Source organism: Halichoerus grypus, chromosome 1 (genome assembly GCF_964656455.1).
Source record: "Halichoerus grypus chromosome 1, mHalGry1.hap1.1, whole genome shotgun sequence".
NCBI classification, from domain to species: Eukaryota; Metazoa; Chordata; class Mammalia; order Carnivora; family Phocidae; genus Halichoerus; species Halichoerus grypus.
Window position 1 is genome coordinate 26,920,872 of NC_135712.1, and position 9,226 is coordinate 26,930,097.

The window sequence follows — 9,226 nt, forward strand, 5'->3', positions numbered from 1 at the left end:
ATCTTTTGGCAGGAAGACTTTTTATTCACCACTATATTGCATTTAATGTCTTTGTTGAAAATTAATTGAATGCATGTATTAGATCTATTTCTAAGTCTCTTTGGTTTCATTGAATTTATTTGTTCATCCTTACGCAAACCTAAATTGTCTTGATTAACGCACCTTATTCTAAGTCTTGAAGTCATGCAATATAAATCCTCCAAACTCATCTTTGTCAGGATTGTTTTAGACCATCTAGATACTTATTATTATTATTATTATTATTATTTTAAATGTTTTATTTATTTATTCATGAGAGTCACAGAGAGAGAGAGAGAGAGAGAGAGAGAGGCAGAGGGAGAAGCAGGCTCCCCGCTGAGCAGGGAGCCTGATGCAGGGCTCGATCCCAGATCCCCAAGATCATGACCTGAGCCGAAGTCAGATGCTTAACCGTCTGAGCCACCCAGGCACCCCTAGATACTTATTATTTACATATATAATTTAGAATCACTTTCCCAAGTTCTATGGAAAAAATTGCAAGAAAAATTTAATGGAATCACGTTGATCCAAAAGACACTATGATCACCTTAGCAATATTGACCCTTGCAATCTGTTAATTTAAAATATATTTTCACTTACTTACATAATCTTTATTTTCTTTTCTTGAAAATTTTTGTATTTTTCTGTGTATAGGAGTTACAGATCCGACTCTGAGACAGATAACTTGCAGAAAGTTTATTGCAGAGCATTCTCTTGGGATAAATACCTACCTATGGTGAAAGCGATGGAAGAGGGATTAATTAGAAGGAGAAGTTGGGCTAAAATGCAGTTACAACAAAGGTACCAGTTTGTCCGATGGGAATATCAAAGTCTGGGATAGACCTTCAAAGTTGTTCTGAACTGGAGCAAAGTGACAAGACTTTTAAGGCCCTTATCAATCAGTTGTTGGTTTTAGGTTGTACTAGGAGGACATGTAGACTTGGATGAGTTTGCTCTCTCTAGCTGACAGCAATTTGCTGAGAGGGCTCACATCTGACAGCTATCTCCTTTCAGTGCTAGGAGAATAATTCCTTCAGTACTAAAGGGCTGGCGTGCTGGGTTGCACAGGACTGCATTCACTATAGTTCATCCTTTGTGCCACTTGAATCCACTTCATAAAATTTCTGGGAGCAGATCCATTAGGACTCTGATGGGCCTTATTTCCCAGAGCAAATGTATCATAGGAAGTTTAGTGAGATGAACTATAGCCTCTCTCACTGAAGCCAGTCTCTTGGTCACAACTGATAATACTCATCATCTCCATCCTCTACTAGCCATTCAAGATTCCCCTCACCTTTGGCTAGAAACTAAATTCAATTAGAAAGTTTACTTAGTGGCATGATGAAGAACCTAATATCTGAGGGTACTGAGAGCCTGGTCTTTGGATGTGGCTGCTACACTTACTCATTAACTGGTCAGATTGTGCAAATGGGGCACCAAAAAATGCTGAGGTGTGCCATCCAAGTGCTAAACGTGTTCCTCCGTTGTGTAACAGTAGTTCTAGCTCCTTTTGATAGTCGGGGACACTACCCCTCAGGTCTGTGACTCCTCCATGTTTCTGCTTTTCTTTGGGCACTTGAGTTCAAAGTTCTCAGGCAATAGCTAGAGAATAAAATCTGTTGAGACTTGTTAGGGTGGCCGGTGACAGGGGTGGCAAAGAATAGCACCAAGAGTAGAGCAGCAAGCAGGACGGAGTTAATGCATTCTCTGAAGGAGGAGAGGGACCATACATCAAGAGAGATGTCAGCTCTGAGTTTCTGTTAGGCTGGGCCTTTTAAGGGGTTTTAAGGATGTGGGAGGGTTGCCACTGCACCCATGGGGTGGGGGAGGGGGTTGACTCTTGGCCAGGTAGAGCAGGAGGTGACAGGTTTTTCAAGGGGCTCTGTCAGGGGTTTGTCCCAGATATAGTTGTGGTCCAGCTAGAGGAGAGTACCTTTTATAGTTGTGGTCTATTTTCTGAGAATGTGGGGCACCATGACCTAGAAAAACGGAGTTCGGGTCAAGTACAGACACCTACAAGTTTTATCTGTAATCTTGGCTGGGGAGGGGCCTTTGAATAGAACCCTTTCAATACCCTTGCTGGCACCAATTAGAAGAGTTAACCATTTGGAAAGCCAGGATTTCCAAAGACCTTTACTGAGGTTAGTGTTGCAAGGACCAGAAGCATGGGTTAAGAAAAGTGATGGTAAGCAGGTAAACACTTTCACTTTTGCATCTTGATTTCTAGACCCATGATTTCTGTTAATTGAAGACATAACATTGGTTGACAATTAAGAGTGTATATTGCATCCTTGAGGGTGGTACTCATCTGCACATAATAACATATCAGAACTTGTGCCTCGGGGCATCTGGGTGGCTCAGATGGTTAAGCGTCTCCCTTCGGCTCAGGTCATGATCCCAGGGTCCTGGGATCGAGTCCCACATCGGGCTCCCTGCTAGGCGGGGAGCCTGCTTCTCCCTCTGCCTCTGCCTCTCTCTCTCTCTCTGACTCTCATGAATAAATTAAAAAAAAAAAAAAAGAACTTGTGCCTCAGTTGTAACCTCAATAAGCCACTCTATTGAAAGGTCAGTTTGGCAGCTTCTGGTGGTGGTGTATGCATTAAGTCCAGTGGTTCCATTGTTGTGTGCCCATTACCACACTTCTCGCTATAAAATCAGTCCTTTGGTTTTGGGCACTGTTTATGTTTGAAGATATAATACTCTGTAAATACTTGGATATTGGAACTGGCTGAAGTCCTATGAAGCAGAAAATATACAGAATATATGTCAACTCTAGTCATGATGAACCACTGTCGGGGTGATGGGAGCCTAATGTGAAATTGACACTAAGTGGTTGTTTGGTCTCTTCTTCCAATGGTGCCATATTGGGGATTGAACATTTTTCTGTGTTCCTGGTAGATTGGATGTATCTATCTATTAATTGGAATGTCTAGTCCACTAGCATTTAATATGATTATGAGAGCTAGTTTGATTCATCCATTTTGAAGAGATGGGGGAGCCTGGTGTAGAGTGGGTTGTTGGGGGGGCTCATCTGATTAAGGGGCCCTGAACCAAGAAGTAGTGGAGTTTGAGAAGCCAGCAGGTTGAGGTTCAGCAGCAGCAGCCCCATGGGCCGAAGTTGAGGGGGATGCGCTGAGTGGGTGGAGGCTGGGGGGCGCGGTCCTGGTCTGTGGCTTCTTGACTCAATATGTCTCAGCCTGTCACAAATAAAAAGGTCATTGATTATTTGGTGTCAGGAATTTAATGATGCCGAGAAGATTATGGAAGAGATTGAGGCCTTCCAGCTAAGAAAGTTCAATCTCCCAGGGAAGCTAAAAATAAGAGGTGATCTGGAAAGAATTCACAGGAAGATAGTGAGGACTCAGAAGCAACAGATGTGAAGACCAAGGATGATTCTCAGTCGGCAGAGGACAGCGAAGATGAAAAAGAAGCCCATAAGAATGTGCTCCAGCAAGGCATGCAGCTTCCAAACAGAGTGATGCTCATGGAAGATGTGGGCAGTGGAGAACAAGAAGAGGAGGATGAGGCACAATTCCAGGAGGAAGATTCTGGCAGCGATGATGATTTCCTAGTGGAAGATGATGAGGGCAGTGACTATGGCAGCTCAAAAAAGAAAAACAAAAAGATAGTTAAGAAGTCCAAACCTGAGAGAAACGAAAATGCCAAAACCCAGACTAAAGGCCACAGTGACGCCAAACCCTGTGAAAAGCAAAGGGAAAAGTAGGTCACCCCACAGCCTCAGAGACATCAAAGGAAAGGACTCCTCTCAAAGAAGAGGAGGAACCAGAAAGCCCCCCAGAAAAGAACACCTCTGCAAGCCCTCCACCTGAGAAATCGGGGGATGTAGGGTCTGAAGATGAAGCCCGGTCTGGGGAGGATTAAAAAAGTGATGATGGTTTGTGGAGAAATTTTATTTGATTTACTTGACTTATTTTATTTATTTTTAAATATTTGTTTATTTGTGAAAGAGAAAGAGAGAGAGCACATGCAAGAGGAGCAGAGGGAGAGGGAGAGAAATTCTCAAGCAGCCTCATGGGCTGAGTGTGGAGCCCACTCCATCTCACGACCCTGAGATCACTACCTGAGCTGAAACCAAGATTGGGACACTTAACCAACTGGAGAGAGATTTTATTTATAAAATAGAAGAAAAACAAAGTGGGGGAAAAAAAGAAAATCTTCTTATTAAGATAGAACATGATTTTGGCTATGGCTTAACTCATGGGCTTTCAATGCTTTTTTCCTTTTCTTGAAAATAACATCTCCCTCTCTCTCTCTCTCTCTTTTTTTTAAGAAAACCATTGTATGTTTAATTACCTTTTTGTCTATGGTCTTCTCTTTGCCATGACCCCCCTTCCCAATGAAAGCCATGTCAAAGTAATCACTCGATTGACTGCTTCATCTTTTTATTTTTAATGGAAGGTAGACCACAGTCATAGAGCAATAAGATTTGAGTTGAATGGTATGGAAATCTGCTTTTTGCTGAACGGTAGCAAGTTGAATAGTAATCAAAAACGTAGAAGGATTTTAGTTAAAAATGATTGCTTCTTTCTCTACCTGGACTAAAAAAAAATCAGTTGTCATCTAATACAAGTTTGTGTATCTATATACACAGTGTAGATGTCTAAAAAAAATCATGATGTTAAACTTTCACTGATGGGACAGGTAGGAGATAAAGTTGAATTCTGAATTGTTACTAAAAGTATTCATATTTTTTACCTTGGGGGAAGGGCAGGGGATGGTGTTATCTGACCTTGTTTGAGTGTGTGTGTGTGTGTGTGTGTGTTTAATTTCATCACTTGTTATCTCAAAGAGATCCTGAGCCAGTATCCTTTTATCCTGCTATAGTCTTTAAGGAACTTTTAAAAAAAAGAAAAAAAAAAAAAGGTGAGGGCCACCAAAACTTAAGTTGTTCTCTTTTTTTAATGGATTTATTTTTTTGTTTGAGAGAGAGAGAGCACACAGGTGAGTGGGGGTGGGGGGTAGAGGGAGAGAGAGAGAGAGAATCTCAAGTAGACACCCCCTCCCCCGCTCCCACTGAGTAAGGAGTCCGAATCAGGGCTGGATCTCACAACCCTGAAATCATGACCCAGCTGAAACCACGAGTCAGAAGCTCACCCCACTAAGCCACCCAGGAGCCCCCAAACTGAAATCACTCTTGATTTCCTATTTCATTCTCTAATGGTTCACTTTTTTTTTTTTTTTAAGATTTTAATTTATTTATTTGACAGAGAGAGACACAGCGAAAGAGGGAACACAAACAGGGGGAGTGGGAGAGGGAGAAGCAGGCTTCTCCAAGACCCTCGGATCATGACCTGAGCCGAAGGCAGAAGCTTAACGACTGAGCCACCCAGGTGCCCCTAATGGTTCATGTTTTTGACTATATCTTTATCTATTCTGTTTTTTGGATAAAATTTTACCAAGGATCAAAAAAAACCCCTCAAAACCTAAAATTTAAATGGTAAGAAATATACACCAGAGTGGATCTCTTCTTAGCTGACAATGTTTAGGTTTTAAGCAAATAAAGTACCAGTTAATGTGAAACTCAATCACAAAGACTTGAGATTTATCCTTTGTGAAAACAGAAAACTGAAATTCTTTTATGCCATAAATGTGCATTCAGATCCCCCCCAATAATATAATTATGATTATGATTGGGTTTAAGTTTTCATTTTGTTATTGGTTTTCTATGGTGCCATTTGTTTTTTCTTTTTTCCCCATTGTGTGGTATCAGGGGTATCAGGAGTTTGCTGCTTCATTAAATAAATTGCCTTCTGTTGGATTATTTTACTACCTTTAGAAATACACTTTATCTCCTATATTATATAACTATGCATACTTCCTTCATTTATCTTTATTTTAAAAATAAGGTAAATCTTTAACTTATCACCTTCTGCCTCAAAGTAATATTCTATCACCTCTTATTTAATGTAAAACATATTGACAATATACTTCTTACCTGCTTCTATTTTTGTGCTATTGTTTCATACCATTTGCTTCTAAATATATTATCAACTTCAAAATACATTGTTCTTACTATTTACTTTAAAAAGTCAATGGTCTTTTAAAAATTAAGGAAGTGTAAAAGCGTATTTCATATTAACCATATATTAGTCATTCCTATTCTGTATTCCCTCACATAAATTTGAGTTTTTATACGGTATCTGTTCCTTCAAAAGAACTTTCTTTAATATTGATTGGATTTTAAGTCTGCTGGTGACAAGTTCTCCCAACATTTATTTAACACAATTGTTTTTATTTTCTCTTTATTTTCAAATAATTTTTGTGCAACATATTGAATTCTAGATTGACTCTTTTTTAAATTTCAGCATTTTAAAATGTTTTACTGTCTTCTGAAATGTATAATTTCCTATTTAAAAAGTCAGTGGTTTCTCTTGTTAGTTTTTCCTATTATGTGTGTCTTTTTTATTTGGCAACCTTTAAGATTTTTCTATTTATCATTGAGTTTTAGCCATTTGACAATGGTGTACCTAAGTGTGCTTTCTTTGTGTTTATATGAATTGTGCTTCTTTTATGTTGCATCTTTTTTTATAGTTGTCCTTTCTCCACTAAGATTTTTCCATATGTTTATTTATTATGTTCACTTTGTCCTTTACATATTTGAACATATTTATCATAGCTCTGCCAGTGTCTTCATCTCCGTAATTGTATGATCTGTGTCATCTCTGTATCTGTGTCTATTGACTGTCTGTTCTTCATTTTTCTCTGTTTATTCACATGTCTGGTATTTTTGCTTTTATACTGGGTACTGTGGATGTTATGTTGTTGAAATCCAAATGATGTAGCTTCTTTTAAAGAATATTAAGTTGTGTTTTTGGCAAGTGATTACTGTGCTCACAGGTCAGCTTGATCCTGTCAAGGCTTGGACAAGTCTGGAATAGCCCTACTCTTAAAACTTGGTCTTTCTGAAGTCTGAAATAAAAGTCCCTAATTTTCAGTGAGGTTTATCTACTCTGGCTGCTTAGTATTCTCAGCACTGGGAAACCTCTAGAATTTTCATTCAGCTCCCATTCAGATCTCTTTCAGACCCCAAGATGTCACACGTCGAGCAAATGCAATTTAGTATTTCATAAAAGAACCAAAAGAGACCCCCTGCAGATTTCTGATTTCTTTCTCTGTGTATGTCTCTCCTCCCCAGTATTCTGTCTCATAAATTTCAGCCCCCTTGGCAGCCCCAAATCATCACAAAAAGATTTGTTTGTCTGCCCAGCAATACTGTTTGTCTTTACTTCTTTGTGTCTCAGCTTAGAAAGTGTCCCCAGATAGGAAGCTAAGGTAAATGTGGAATTTACTTAACATGTATCCCTTTTTTTAAGGATCATAGCTCTGCACTGCCTGTACATGATAAAACCATTTTATAGCTGTTTATGATTGGAGAGTCAGTCAATACCTGTTATTCCCTATTGGCTATAATCACAATTTCTCTCCTTCCTCTGTAAAAACAAATAGCTACCTTGGCATTGTGGCTTATTCTTTTTTAAAGCACTTTCATGCATTATCTAATATTGTTCTCAAAATATTATCAAATGAATTAGCACTCAAGATGCTAATTAGGGAAGAAGGGAAAGTTTAAATTCCGTATTTCTTGTAAGGATACTAGTAGCCTTAATGAGAATAAGTGATTTTAGCCTAAACCATCTGGATTGGTATCCATTTTTCTAATTTTTATTTTAGTATTCTGTCCACTGTGCAATGCAGTCTCAAGGAAAACCAAAATTCTTTACTTTTTAAGTATAATGACTTGTAGGTTTTTATTTGTGGTTTTTGTTTGTTTATTTGGTTGTTTAAGCATATGCTTCCTTTTTAGAGATGTTTTATCATTTTTTTCCTTAGGCTCTTCCTTTTCTGATTTTGCTTCTTTCACACATTCTAGGAAATTCAATGTCAAATGTGTCTATCTGTATGACTGACCTTATTAGCAAATTATATGAAAACATGAATGACCACTGATTTTATTTTAATTAAACTTTTGGTGTGGATTCTAAAAATACTGACATAATTTTATATTTTTGTAATATAATGTCCAAAGAAAGACATTTTGGGGCACCTGGGTGGCTCAATTGGTTAAGCATCTGCCTTTGGCTCTGGTCATGATCCCAGGGTCCTGGGATTGAGCCCCAAATCAGGCTCCCTGCTCAGCGGGGAGCCTGCTTCTCCCTCTCCCTCTGCCCCTCCCGTCCACTTGTACTCTCTCTCTCAAATAAATAAATAAAATCTTAAAAAAAAAAAAGACATTTTATCCACCCTATTCTTAATGTAAAGTTACCACAGTTATAATTTAATATTAATATGATTATCTTTACCACAATCCCAGCACTATCTTTGACTTTAAGGCTCCAAAGGCAGGTAAAGACTATGTGTCTTGTTTAACCATGAGTCCTTGCTATAATAACTGGCTTATAATAGGTGCTCATTAAGTATTTACTGAAAGAGTGAACCATGAATACTGATTATTTCATATGTGGAACTTTGCATTCAATACTAAGGATCACAGTTTAACAAGTTCATGACAAATTGGATAAAATAGAGGGAAGAATGACCTAGGTGGGGAAGGGTAATGAAAAATGGCTGAAATTGGAGATATTAAACTGAAAGTTTATATATAAACTTTATACAATACTACTTTATTATATAATGCATTATATAATATATTAATATGCATATAATTATTGATTTAAAATATTTGTGCTTATAATGCATGCTTTATATGTATATATTATATACATTATATAATATATATTTTATATGTATATATTATATGTATAATTTACATATAATATATACATATACATATTGTATATATTATACATATAATTTATATGTATATATTATATAATATATATAATGCATATATATGACTGCTTTAAAATATTTGTAAATTATCTTATATAGGTTGGGTGGTATGGTAGACTTTTTCTGTGAAGCTTCGGAGAAAAATCATTAGGCCTAATGGGTGATGTTTCAGAGAGGCAAATTTTCAACTCAATATAAGTAGGAACTCTCCAGATAAAGATATACAATTCGAATAAAAGACCTTAAGGATATAGTGGAACCTATGACTTTTGGTTCTAGAGACTGAATTTATCTCTTAGGGATCATAGACACAATGTTTTCATCATTTTGGATAACAGATCAGGTGAGCTTTACAATTAAATGTATAAAAATGTGATTTCATCACTCAACAAATGTT

At 37.6% G+C, this 9,226-nt stretch overlaps 1 pseudogene; it reads left to right on the plus strand.

Annotated features, from left to right (window-relative positions):
• The first annotated feature begins 3,205 nt into the window (after nt 1-3,205).
• LOC144379713 (nuclear ubiquitous casein and cyclin-dependent kinase substrate 1 pseudogene) lies at nt 3,206-3,900 on the plus strand (annotated as a pseudogene).
• The last annotated feature ends 5,326 nt before the right edge of the window (nt 3,901-9,226 follow it).